The following is a 13,360-nucleotide window of genomic DNA, read 5'->3' as shown; positions in this document are numbered from 1 at the left end:
AATACCCACAGTAGTGCTCCTTATACACATAATGCCCACAGTAGTATTGCCCTTACACATAATGCCCACAGCAAAAAAGAGGTGGAGCAGGGAAGGGTGGTAGTGTAAGTAAAGGTGGATCTGGGATGGGTGGTAGTGTAAGTAAAGGTGGATCTGGGATGGGTAGCAGTGTAAGTAAAGGTGGATCTGGGATGGGTGGTAGTGTAAGTAAAGGTGGATCTGGGATGGGTGGTAGTGTAAGTAAAGGTGGATCTGGGATGGGTGGTAGTGTAAGTAAAGGTGGATCTGGGATGGGTGGTAGTGTAAGTAAAGGTGGATCTGGGATGGGTAGTAGTGTAAGTAAAGGTGAATCTGGGATGGGTGGTAGTGTAAGTAAAGGTGGATCTGGGATGGGTGGTAGTGTAAGTAAAGGTGGATTTGGGATGGGTAGCAGTGTAAGTAAAGGTGGATCTGGGATGGGTGGTAGTGTAAGTAAAGGTGGATCTGGGATGGGTAGCAGTGTAAGTAAAGGTGGATCTGGGATGGGTGGTAGTGTAAGTAAAGGTGGATCTGGGATGGGTGGTAGTGTAAGTAAAGGTGGATCTGGGATGGATAGCAGTGTAAGTAAAGGTGGATCTGGGATGGGTAGCAGTGTAAGTAAAGGTGGATCTGGGATGGGTGGTAGTGTAAGTAAAGGTGGATCTGGGATGGGTGGTAGTGTAAGTAAAGGTGGATCTGGGATTGGTAGCAGTGTAAGTAAAGGTGGATCTGGGATGGGTAGCAGTGTAAGTAAAGGTGGATCTGGGATGGGTGGTATTGTAAGTAAAGGTGGATCTGGGATGGGTAGTAGTGTAAGTAAAGGTGGATCTGGGATGGGTAGCAGTGTAAGTAAAGGTGGATCTGGGATGGGTAGCAGTGTAAGTAAACGTGGATCTGGGATGGGTAGTAGTGTAAGTAAAGTTGGATCTGGGATGGGTAGCAGTGTAAGTAAAGGTGGATCTGGGATGGGTAGTAGTGTAAGTAAAGGTGGATCTGGGATGGGTAGCAGTGTAAGTAAAGGTGTATCTGGGATGGGGTTGGCTTAAGTAAAGGTGGTGCTGGGAAGGGAGGTGACTTAAGTAAAGGTGGATTTGGGAATGGGGTGTCTTAAGTAAAGGTAGAGCTGGAAAGGGAGGTGGCTCAGTACAAGTGGAACTGGGAAGGGGGTGGTTTAAGAAAAGGTAGAACTGCAAAGGGAGGTGGCTTAAATAAAGGTGAAGCTGGAAAGGGGCTGGTTTAAGTAAAGGTGGAATTGAGAAGGAAGTTGGTTTAAGTATAGGTGGAGCTGGGATGCGGGAGTTGATTCAGTAAATGTGGAGCAGGGAAAGAGGGGGTTTAAGTAAAAGTGAAACTTGGAAAAGTGGTGGCATAGAGAGGAATTAACTCCAGTCTATCAAATGTGTTGAAAATATGTCTGAGGAATCAGGGCCGGTAATAGGGTGTTCGGCACCCCCCTGCAAACTATAAATTTGCGCCCTTCCTCCCTTATTTAATAAAGGGATAGCATTTGCCGAAGGGGTGTGGTCTCACAAGGAAGGGGCATGGCCACACAACAGTAGCAATTCTAATTACGCCACACAGTAGCACAATCTTATTCATATTACACTGCACATAGAGCCCCTGATTCATATTACACCACATAGTAGTGTCCCTTATTCACATTATGCTACATAGTAGTGCCCCTTGCACAGTAGTGCCCCTTAATCACAATGCCCAAAGTAATGCCCCTTATACACAATGCACACTGTAGTGCCCCTTACACATACAGATGTGGCAATGCTCATCTTGCGGCATGCTGCATGGCGTGCCAGGCTGGGATTATTTGCAGCCATTGATCGCTTCATTCATTCTTTTAGGAAAAAATGGCGCACTCGCCATCTATGAATGTGTGCAGCCTAGCACGCCATGCAACAAGCCGTACATCGCAGTAAGATGAGCGTGGTTACATCTGTAATTCCCACAGTAGTAGTACCGGTTTCAATCCCTTCTGGGATCTTTCTCAAGGTTCCTTAGGGATTGGGACCGGTCGGTATAGACAGGAGACGCAGAGGCTGTGGAGCGGGCAACTCCGGAAAAGAGCTTTAGACCAGGAGTCTAACCCGGGAGACCACCTGAGGATTCAACCTCTTATGCTTCAAAAGGAACTGCATAAACACCAGTTCCATGCAAATCCGACTGTAGGAAATTGCATGAGAACGGACCAACGCGTATGTTTACTAGAGCTGTGCAGCGGGCATTTTTCGGGTTTTGTGTTTTGGTTTTGGATTCGGTTCCGCGGTCGTTTTTTGGATTCGGATGCATTTTGGCAAAACCTCCCTTAATAATTTTTGTCAGATTCGGGTGCGTTTTGGATTCGGGTGTTTTTTTTAGAAAAAAAAAACTCAAAAACAGCTTAAATCATAGAATTTGGGGGTAATTTTGCTCCTATGGTATTATTAACCTCAATAACCATAATTTCCACTCATTTCCAGTCAATTCTGAACACCTCACAATATTGTTTTTAGGCCAAAAGGTTGCACCGAGGTCACTGGATGACTAAGCTAAGCGACCCAAGTGGCCGACACAAACACCTGGCCCATCTAGGAGTGGCACTGCAGTGTCAGACAGGAGGGCAGATATCAAAAAAAGGCCCCTAACAGCACATGATGCAAAGACGAAAAACAGGTGCACCGAGGTTGCTGTAGGCCTAAGCTAAGCGTCACAACCACCTGGCCCATCTAGTAGTCTCACGCAGTGGCTGAATGTCAAGAGTGGGCCGTAATTGTTCGGTTCACTGACAGCATCTCCAGCACACTCCAGTTACTTAAAAAAAATATGCAATTGGTGGACTTATACGGCAGTACCCCAGGACTAATACAGCAGTACCCCTGGACTCATACGGCAGTATCACACAGGATGGCACTTTTCAAAAACGAGGCCCCAAACAGCACCTCATGCAAAGATGTCGAAGAGGTGCAATGAGGTATCTGTATGACTAAGCCAAGCGACTGACTATACTGAGCACTGATTATACTGAGCACTGATTATACTGAGCACTGGTGATACTACGGAGAACTGACACTGAGCAGCACGATGCAGCACAAGACACTGTACTTGTATTAGTGAGCAGCACAAAAGCCCTCTGGAATTGTCACCCCCCAGATACCACTGTGACTGGAATGATGATGACCTATGCACAGTGACAGGACACTACCACAGCACCCTACAGCAGCAAGATGCAGCACAAGACACTGGACTATTAGTAATGTACTGTAGTATACTGGTCACCAAAATGCAGCACAAGACAATGAGTAGTGATACTGAGCACTGATGAGGATACTAGAACTGACACTGGGCAGCGAGAACAGCACTGGACTATTGTACTGTAGTATACTGGTCACCACAATGCAGCAGCAAGACAATGAGTAGTGATACTAAGCACAGATGAGGATACTAGAACTGACACGGAGCAGCAAGATGCAGCAATGGACTATTGTACTGTAGTAGTATTATATACTGGTCACCACAATGCAGCACTGATACTGAGCACAGATATTGAGCACTGATGAGGACACTAGAACTGACACGGAGCAGCAAGATGCAGCAATGGACTATTGTACTGTAATAGTATTATATACTGGTCACCACAATGCAGCACTGATACTGATCACAGATATTGAGCACTGATGAGGATACTAGAACTGACACGGAGCAGCAAGATGCAGCACTGGACTACTGTACTACTATATACTGGTCACCACAATGCAGCACTGATACTGAGCACAGATATTAAGCACTGATGAGGATACTAGAACTGACACGGAGCAGCAAGATGCAGCAATGGACTATTGTACTGTAGTAGTATTATATACTGGTCACCACAATGCAGCACTGATACTGAGCACAGATATTGAGCACTGATGAGGATACTAGAACTGACACGGAGTAGCAAGATGCAGCAATGGACTACTGTACTGTAGTAGTATTATATACTGGTCACCACAATGCAGCACTGATACTGATCACAGATACTGAGCACTGATGAGGATACTAGAACTGACACGGAGTAGCAAGATGCAGCAATGGACTACTGTACTGTAGTAGTATTATATACTGGTCACCACAATGCAGCACTGATACTGATCACAGATACTGAGCACTGATGAGGATACTAGAACTGACACGGAGTAGCAAGATGCAGCAATGGACTATTGTACTGTAGTAGTATTATATACTGGTTACCACAATGCAGCACTGATACTGAGCACAGATATTGAGCACTGATGAGGATACTAGAACTGACACGGAGCAGCAAGATGCAGCAATGGACTATTGTAATAGTATTATATACTGGTCACCACAATGCAGCACTGATACTGAGCACAGATATTGACCACTGATGAGGATACTAGAACTGACACGGAGCAGCAAGATGCAGCACTGGAATGCTGTACTGTAGTAGTATTATATACTGGTCACCACAATGCAGCACTGATACTGAGCACAGATATTAAGCACTGATGAGGATACTAGAACTGACACGGAGCAGCAAGATGCAGCAATGGACTATTGTACTGTAATAGTATTATATACTGGTCACCACAATGCAGCACTGATACTGAACACAGATATTGAGCACTGATGAGGACACTAGAACTGACACGGAGCAGCAAGATGCAGCAATGGACTATTGTGCTGTAATAGTATTATATACTGGTCACCACAATGCAGCACTGATACTGAGCACAGATATTGAGCACTGATGAGGATACTAGAACTGACACGGAGCAGCAAGATGCAGCAATGGACTATTGTACTGTAGTAGTATTATTAACTGGTCACCACAATGCAGCACTGATACTGATCACAGATATTGAGCACTGATGAGGATACTAGAACTGACACGGAGCAGCAAGATGCAGCAATGGACTATTGTACTGTAGTAGTATTATATACTGGTCACCACAATGCAGCACTGATACTGAGCACAGATATTGAGCACTGATGAGGATACTAGAACTGACACGGAGTAGCAAGATGCAGCAATGGACTATTGTACTGTAATAGTATTATATACTGGTCACCACAATGCAGCACTGATACTGAGCACAGATATTGAGCACTGATGAGGATACTAGAAATGACACGGAGCAGCAAGATGCAGCAATGGACTATTGTACTAGTATTATATACTGGTCACCACAATGCAGCACTGATACTGAGCACAGATATTAAGCACTGATGAGGATACTAGAACTGACACGGAGATAGCAAGATGCAGCAATGGACTATTGTACTGTAGTATTATATACTGGTCACCACAATGCAGCACTGATACTGAGCACAGATATTGAGCACTGATGAGGATACTAGAACTGACACGGAGTAGCAAGATGCAGCAATGGACTATTGTACTGTAGTAGTATGATATACTGGTCACCACAATGCAGCACTGATACTGATCACAGATATTGAGCACTGATGAGGATACTAGAACTGACACGGAGTAGCAAGATGCAGCAATGGACTATTGTACTGTAGTAGTATTATATACTGGTCACCACAATGCAGCACTGATACTGATCACAGATATTGAGCACTGATGAGGATACTAGAACTGACACGGAGCAGGAAGATACAGCAATGGACTATTGTGCTGTAATAGTATGATATACTGGTCACCACAATGCAGCACTGATACTGAGCACAGATATTGAGCACTGATGAGGATACTAAAACTGACACGGAGCAGCAAGATGCAGCAATGGACTATTGTACTAGTATTATATACTGGTCACCACAATTCAGCACTGATACTGAGCACAGATATTGACCACTGATGAGGATACTAGAACTGACACGGAGCAGCAAGATACAGCAATGGACTATTGTACTGTAGTAAACTGGTCACCACAATGCAGCACTGATACTGCGCACAGATATTGAGCTGATATTGAGCTTTCCACTCAGAGAACGTAGCCACGTCCTCTCCGCTCAATCTACAATGCACGAGTGAAAATGGCGGTGACGTGCGGCTCTTTATATGGAATCCGAATCTCGCGAGAATCCGACAGCGGGATGATGACGTTTTCCTTCGTTCAGGTTTTCCGAGTAAGGCGGGAAGAACCGAGGCTGCCTCGGACCCGTGTAAACCACGTGGAGTTCGGGGGGGTTCTGTTCTCGGAGAACCGAACCCGCTCATCTCTAATGTTTACACACACATAGTCAAGCATAGACTGAATTCTGGAACTTGTGATCCTAGTGGACATCCCATAAAGAACGGAAGGACATTCTATCCATAAAGGAAAAATAAGATTTGTTCTTTATGAGCGCCAGAAAAAAAAATCACTTACCTTTGTATTATAGTGTATACCCATAGGTTTTTTTTTGAGGTTCCCCTTCAAGTGCTCATATTCTGGCTGCCACTTAGGTAGCGCTTTTTGAATTGCCTACTGTATTTTCACATATATTTTCTCTTATTTTTTCTCTGGTGATCTAGGGTGGAAACACTCAGCAAGTAGTCACTACCCCATTTCCCCCTCCCTGAGCCGTTTTGGGGATGAGGGATGCCCGGCTTCTACACTTACCGGGTGGTGAAGAGGCATGCCGCAACTCCAGGCGCGGAGGTGGATACTGTCTCTCCCACCGTGGGTAGTGCGTATCAGCGGGCAGCGTGTGTGTCCCAGCCGGCAGCAGCTGGGACGCTATTGGGGGTGCTGCCGTGAAGTGCTGCTTCACGCTAACCGCGCCGCTGCCAAACAGACTGTTTGACAGGGGCAGCGACAGCCGGCAGCAGAGTAGCAGAGCGGGGAGTGCGCCTTTCATGCTCGGTGCCTCCCTGCATTGCAGACTCTGCTGAGCTTGGCTGCAGGAGGCTGGTGACTGTCTCCTGTCTCCTTATCTTCTGAATCTGCCTGGCACTGCTTACTGGTCATTGAGTTTCTGTTGCAGCGTGATCCCTTGCCACGCAGCCTTAGCCACAGATTCTGGTTTATACCTTTGTGTCCAACCCCAAGACATCCCATCACCTGTCCCGTTTGCTAAATTTTGTTCTGGTACCAGTGCTAGTCTTTTGTGTTCCCTTACTGCCTCTCACATTCTTGTTTTGTTGCGTGTTATATGTTCTCTCCTAGCCCATGGGCAATCCACCTACTGGGAGAGTTCGTGTTTGGTTTCTATTAGTGATGAGCGGGTTCGGTTTCTCGGAAACCGAACCCCCCCCGAACTTCAGCCTTTTTACACGGGTCCGAGGCAGACTCGGATCTTCCCGCCTTGCTCGGTTAACCCGAGCGCGCCTGAACGTCATCATCCCACTGTCGGATTCTCGCGAGACTCGGATTCTATTGCGAGACTCGGATTCTATATAAGGAGCCGCGCGTCGCCGCCATTTTCACACGTGCATTGAGATTGATAGGGAGAGGACGTGGCTGGCGTCCTCTCCGTTTAGATAGAGAGTGAGACACTTGATTTACTGGAGCATTAGGAGTACTCAGAGAGTGCAGAGTTTTGCTGATAGTTATACTAGTGGTGACCACCAGTTTTATTTATTATTTAATATAATCCGTTCTCTGCCTAAAAAAAAACGATACACAGTCACATACCATATCTGTGCTCAGCCTCAGTGTGCTGCATGATAATATCATCTATGTATATCTGACTGTGCTGAGTGCTCACTGCTCACACAGCTTAATTGTGGGGGAGACTAGGGAGCAGTTATATCAGGAGTACATATTTAACAGTGCACACTTTTGCTGCCAGTGTGACTGACCAGTGACCACCAGTATATTGTCTGCCTGAAAAAGTTAAACACTCGTGTGGTGTTTTTTTTTTTTATTCTATAAACGCATTCTGCTGACAGTGTCCAGCAGGTCCGTCATTCATTATATTATAAATATATACCTGCAGTAGTGATATATATATATTTTTTTTATATCATTATCATCCAGTCTATACTAGCAGACGCAGTATGGTAGTCCACGGCTGTAGCTACCTCTGTGTCGGCAGTCGCTCGTCCATAATTGTATACCTACCTGTGGTGGGTTTTTTTTTTCTATCTTCTTCATACTAGTGGTTTAGGAGTCTGCAGTGCTGACAGTGTCCAGCAGGTCCGTCATTATATAATATATACCTGTCCTGCAGTAGTGATATATATATATTTTTTATATCATTATCATCCAGTCTATACTAGCAGACGCAGTACGGTAGTCCACGGCTGTAGCTACCTCTGTGTCGGCAGTCGCTCGTCCATAATTGTATACCTACCTGTGGTGGGTTTTTTTTTCTATCTTCTTCATACTAGTAGTTTAGGAGTCTGCAGTGCTGACAGTGTCCAGCAGGTCCGTCATTATATAATATATACCTGTCCTGCAGTAGTGATATATATATATTTTTTATATCATTATCATCCAGTCTATACTAGCAGACGCAGTACGGTAGTCCACGGCTGTAGCTACCTCTGTGTCGGCAGTCGCTCGTCCATAATTGTATACCTACCTGTGGTGGGGTTTTTTTTTTCTATCTTCTTCATACTAGTAGTTTAGGAGTCTGCAGTGCTGACAGTGTCCAGCAGGTCCGTCATTATATAATATATACCTGTCCTGCAGTAGTGATATATATATATTTTTTATATCCTTATCATCCAGTCTATACTAGCAGACACAGTACGGTAGTCCACGGCTGTAGCTACCTCTGTGTCGGCAGTCACTCATCATCCATAAGTATACTAGTATCCATCCATCTCCATTGTTTACCTGAGGTGCCTTTTAGTTGTGCCTATTAAAATATGGAGAACAAAAATGTTGAGGTTCCAAAAATAGGGAAAGATCAAGATCGACTTCCACCTCGTGCTGAAGCTGCTGCCACTAGTCATGGCCGAGACGATGAAATGCCATCAACGTCGTCTGCCAAGGCCGATGCCCAATGTCATAGTACAGAGCATGTAAAATCCAAAACACCAAATATCAGTAAAAAAAGGACTCAAAAATCTAAAATAAAATCGTCGGAGGAGAAGCGTAAACTTGCCAATATGCCATTTACCACACGGAGTGGCAAGGAACGGCTGAGGCCCTGGCCTATGTTCATGGCTAGTGGTTCAGCTTCACATGAGGATGGAAGCACTCAGCCTCTCGCTAGAAAAATGAAAAGACTTAAGCTGGCAAAAGCACAGCAAAGAACTGTGCATTCTTCGAAATCCCAAATCCACAAGGAGAGTCCAATTGTGTCGGTTGCGATGCCTGACCTTCCCAACACTGGACGTGAAGAGCATGCGCCTTCCACCATTTGCACGCCCCCTGCAAGTGCTGGAAGGAGCACCCGCAGTCCAGTTCCTGATAGTCAGATTGAAGATGTCAGTGTTGAAGTACACCAGGATGAGGACAGTGGTGCAAGTAGAAAAAATGTCTTACGGGTACTGTGTGCGCGCGCCTAAGGCGCGCGCGCAAAAAAATGGGTGTGGCCAAATGCCACATGGGGTGTGGCCAATGAAAATGGGGGCGTGATACACATATGGGGGAGGGGCAGATACACGTATGACCCCAATAGTGTCAGATACACGTTGCACCACAGTGCTAGATATACATTGCCCCACAGTGCCAGATACATATAACCCCACAGTGCCAGATACACATTGCCCCACAGTGCCAGATACACAAATGTCCCCAGAGTGCCAGATACACAAATGTCCCCAGAGTGTCAGATACACATTGCCTCACAGTGCCAGATACACATTGCCCCACAGTGCCAGATGCACATTGCCCCACAGTGCCAGATACACAAATGTCCCCAGAGTGCCAGATACACATTGCCCCACAGTGCCAGATACACATTGCCCCACAGTGCCAGATACACAAATGTCCCCAGAGTGCCAGATACACATTGCCCCACAGTGCCAGATGCACATTGCCCCACAGTGCCAGATGCACATTGCCCCACAGTGCCAGATACACATTGCCCCACAGTGCCAGATACACATTGCCCCACAGTGCCAGATACAGAAATGCCCCCAGAGTGCCATACATTGCCTCACAGTGTCAGATACACATTGCCCCACAGTGCTAGATACACAAATGCCCCCACTGTGTCAGATATACATTGCCCCCCGTGCCAGATACAGAAATGCCCCTACAGTGCCAGATATGCCCCCAGTGCCAGATATCCTCCAGTGCCAGGTATACATGCCCCCCTGTGCCAGATATCCCCCAGTGCCAGGTATATATGCCCCCCTGTGCTAGATATGCCCCCAGTGCCAGATATCCCCCAGTGCCAGGTATACATGCCCCCCCAGTGCCAGATATCCCCCAGTGCCAGGTATAGATGCCCCCCCAGTGCCAGATATCCCCCAGTGCCAGGTATACATGCCCCCCCAGTGCCAGATATCCCCCAGTGCCAGGTATAACATGCCCCCCCAGTGCCAGATATCCCCCAGTGCCAGGTATAACATGCCCCCCCAGTGCCAGATATCCCCCAGTGCCAGGTATACATGCCCCCCTGTGCCAGATATCCCCCAGTGCCAGGTATATATGCCTCCCTGTGCCAGATATGCCCCCAGTGCCAGGTATACATGCCCCCCTGTGCCAGATATCCCCCAGTGCCAGGTATATATGCCCCCCTGTGCCAGATATGCCCCCAGTGCCAGGTATATATGCCCCCCTGTGCCAGATATGCCCCCAGTGCCAGGTATACATGCCCCCCTGTGCCAGATATCCCCCAGTGCCAGGTATATATATGCCCCCCTGTGCCAGATATGCCCCAGTGCCAGGTATATATGCCCCCCTGTGCCAGATATGCCCCCAGTGCCAGGTATACATGCCCCCCCAGTGCCAGGTATAACATGCCCCCCTCCCCTACTCACCGCTGCCGTCGCTGTCCTCCTGTCTGTCATGTGAGGGAAGGAGAGTGCAGCCTGCGCCTCTCGTTCCCCTCAGTCTTCGGCGGGTGTCTCAGTTTAATTCAGCGCCGATCCGTGAGCTAATCAGAGCTCGCGGGTGCGAGCTCTGATTGGCTCACGGATCGGCGCTGAAGTAAACTGAAACACCCACCGGAGACTGAGGGGAACGAGAGGCGCAGGCTGCACTCTCCTGCCCTCACATCAGAGGCGTGTGCGGCGGTGCGGCGTGGGGGAGGGAGGGAAGGAAGAGGAGCGGCGGCCCGTCGGTGTGGGTACGGCGTACCCACGGCTAAATTCTTACGGGTACGCCGTACCCACCCGTACCCGCCCACTTGCACCACTGGATGAGGAGGATATGGGTGTTGCTGGCGCTGGGGAGGAAATTGACCAGGAGGATTCTGATGGTGAGGTGGTTTGTTTAAGTCAGGCACCCGGGGAGACACCTGTTGTCCGTGGGAGGAATATGGCCATTGACATGCCTGGTGAAAATACCAAAAAAATCAGCTCTTCGATGTGGAAGTATTTCAACAGAAATGCGGACAACAGGTGTCAAGCCGTGTGTTGCCTTTGTCAAGCTGTAATAAGTAGGGGTAAGGACGTTAACCACCTCGGAACATCCTCCCTTATACGTCACCTGCAGCGCATTCATCATAAGTCAGTGACAAGTTCAAAAACTTTGGGCGACAGCGGAAGCAGTCCACTGACCAGTAAATCCCTTCCTCTTGTAACCAAGCTCACGCAAACCACCCCACCAACTCCCTCAGTGTCAATTTCCTCCTTCCACAGGAATGCCAATAGTCCTGCAGGCCATGTCACTGGCAATTCTGACGAGTCCTCTCCTGCCTGGGATTCCTCCGATGCATCCTTGCGTGTAACGCCTACTGCTGCTGGCGCTGCTGTTGTTGCTGCTGGGAGTCGATGGTCATCCCAGAGGGGAAGTCGCAAGACCACTTTTACTACTTCCACCAAGCAATTGACTGTCCAACAGTCCTTTGCGAGGAAGATGAAATATCACAGCAGTCATCCTGCTGCAAAGCGGATAACTGAGGCCCTGGCATCCTGGGCGGTGAGAAACGTGGTTCCGGTATCCATCAATACTGCAGAGCCAACTATAGACTTGTTGGAGGTACTGTGTCCCCGGTACCAAATACCATCTAGGTTCCACTTCTCTAGGCAGGTGATACCGAAAATGTACACAGACCTCAGAAAAAGACTCACCAGTGTCCTAAAAAATGCAGTTGTACCCAATGTCCACTTAACCACGGACATGTGGACAAGTGGAGCAGGGCAGACTCAGGACTATATGACTGTGACAGCCCACTGGGTAGATGTATGGACTCCCGCCGCAAGAACAGCAGCGGCGGCACCAGTAGCAGCATCTCGCAAACGCCAACTCTTTCCTAGGCAGGCTACGCTTTGTATCACCGCTTTCTAGAATACGCACACAGCTGAAAACCTCTTACGGCAACTGAGGAAGATCATTGCAGAATGGCTTACCCCAATTGGACTCTCCTGTGGATTTGTGGCATCGGACAACGCCAGCAATATTGTGTGTGCATTAAATATGGGCAAATTCCAGCACGTCCCATGTTTTGCACATACCTTGAATTTGGTGGTGCAGAATTATTTAAAAAACGACAGGGGCGTGCAAGAGATGCTGTCGGTGGCCAGAAGAATTGCGGCACACTTTCGGCGTACAGGCACCACGTACAGAAGACTGGAGCACCACCAAAAACGCCTAAACCTGCCCTGCCATCATCTGAAGCAAGAAGTGGTAACGAGGTGGAATTCAACCCTCTATATGCTTCAGAGGTTGGAGGAGCAGCAAAAGGCCATTCAAGCCTATACAACTGAGCACGATATAGGAGGTGGAATGCACCTGTCTCAAGCGCAGTGGAGAATGATTTCAACGTTGTGCAAGGTTCTGCAACCTTTTGAACTTGCCACACGTGAAGTCAGTTCAGACACTGCCAGCCTGAGTCAGGTCATTCCCCTCATCAGGCTTTTGCAGAAGAAGCTGGAGACATTGAAGGAGGAGCTAACACAGAGCGATTCCGCTAGGCATGTGGGACTTGTGGATGGAGCCCTTAATTCGCTTAACAAGGATTCACGGGTGGTCAATCTGTTGAAATCAGAGCACTACATTTTGGCCACCGTGCTCGATCCTAGATTTAAAACCTGCCTTGGATCTCTCTTTCTGGCAGACACAAGTCTGCAGGGGTTCAAAGAACTGCTGGTGAGAAAATTGTCAAGTCAAGCGGAACGCGACCTGTCAACATCTCCTCCTTCACATTCTCCCGCAACTGGGGGTGCGAGGAAAAGGCTCAGAATTCCGAGCCCACCCGCTGGCGGTGATGCAGGGCAGTCTGGAGCGACTGCTGATGCTGACATCTGGTCCGGACTGAAGGACCTGACAACGATTACGGACATGTCGTCTACTGTCACTGCATATGATTCTCTCCCCATTGAAAGAATGGT

General features: G+C 47.9%; 1 protein-coding gene across 3 annotated transcripts in view; it reads left to right on the top strand.

Moving 5' to 3' along the window:
• The window catches only part of LOC135050363 (uncharacterized), a 172,711-nt gene that overhangs the window by 30,479 nt on the left and 128,872 nt on the right, over positions 1 to 13,360 (top strand). The gene's annotated exons all lie outside the window — the stretch shown is intronic.

This window comes from Pseudophryne corroboree, chromosome 2 (assembly GCF_028390025.1).
Source record: "Pseudophryne corroboree isolate aPseCor3 chromosome 2, aPseCor3.hap2, whole genome shotgun sequence".
In the NCBI taxonomy this organism is placed as follows: domain Eukaryota; kingdom Metazoa; phylum Chordata; class Amphibia; order Anura; family Myobatrachidae; genus Pseudophryne; species Pseudophryne corroboree.
The sequence above is the reverse complement of the archived record's forward strand: the minus strand, read 5'-3'. Positions and strand labels throughout refer to the sequence as shown.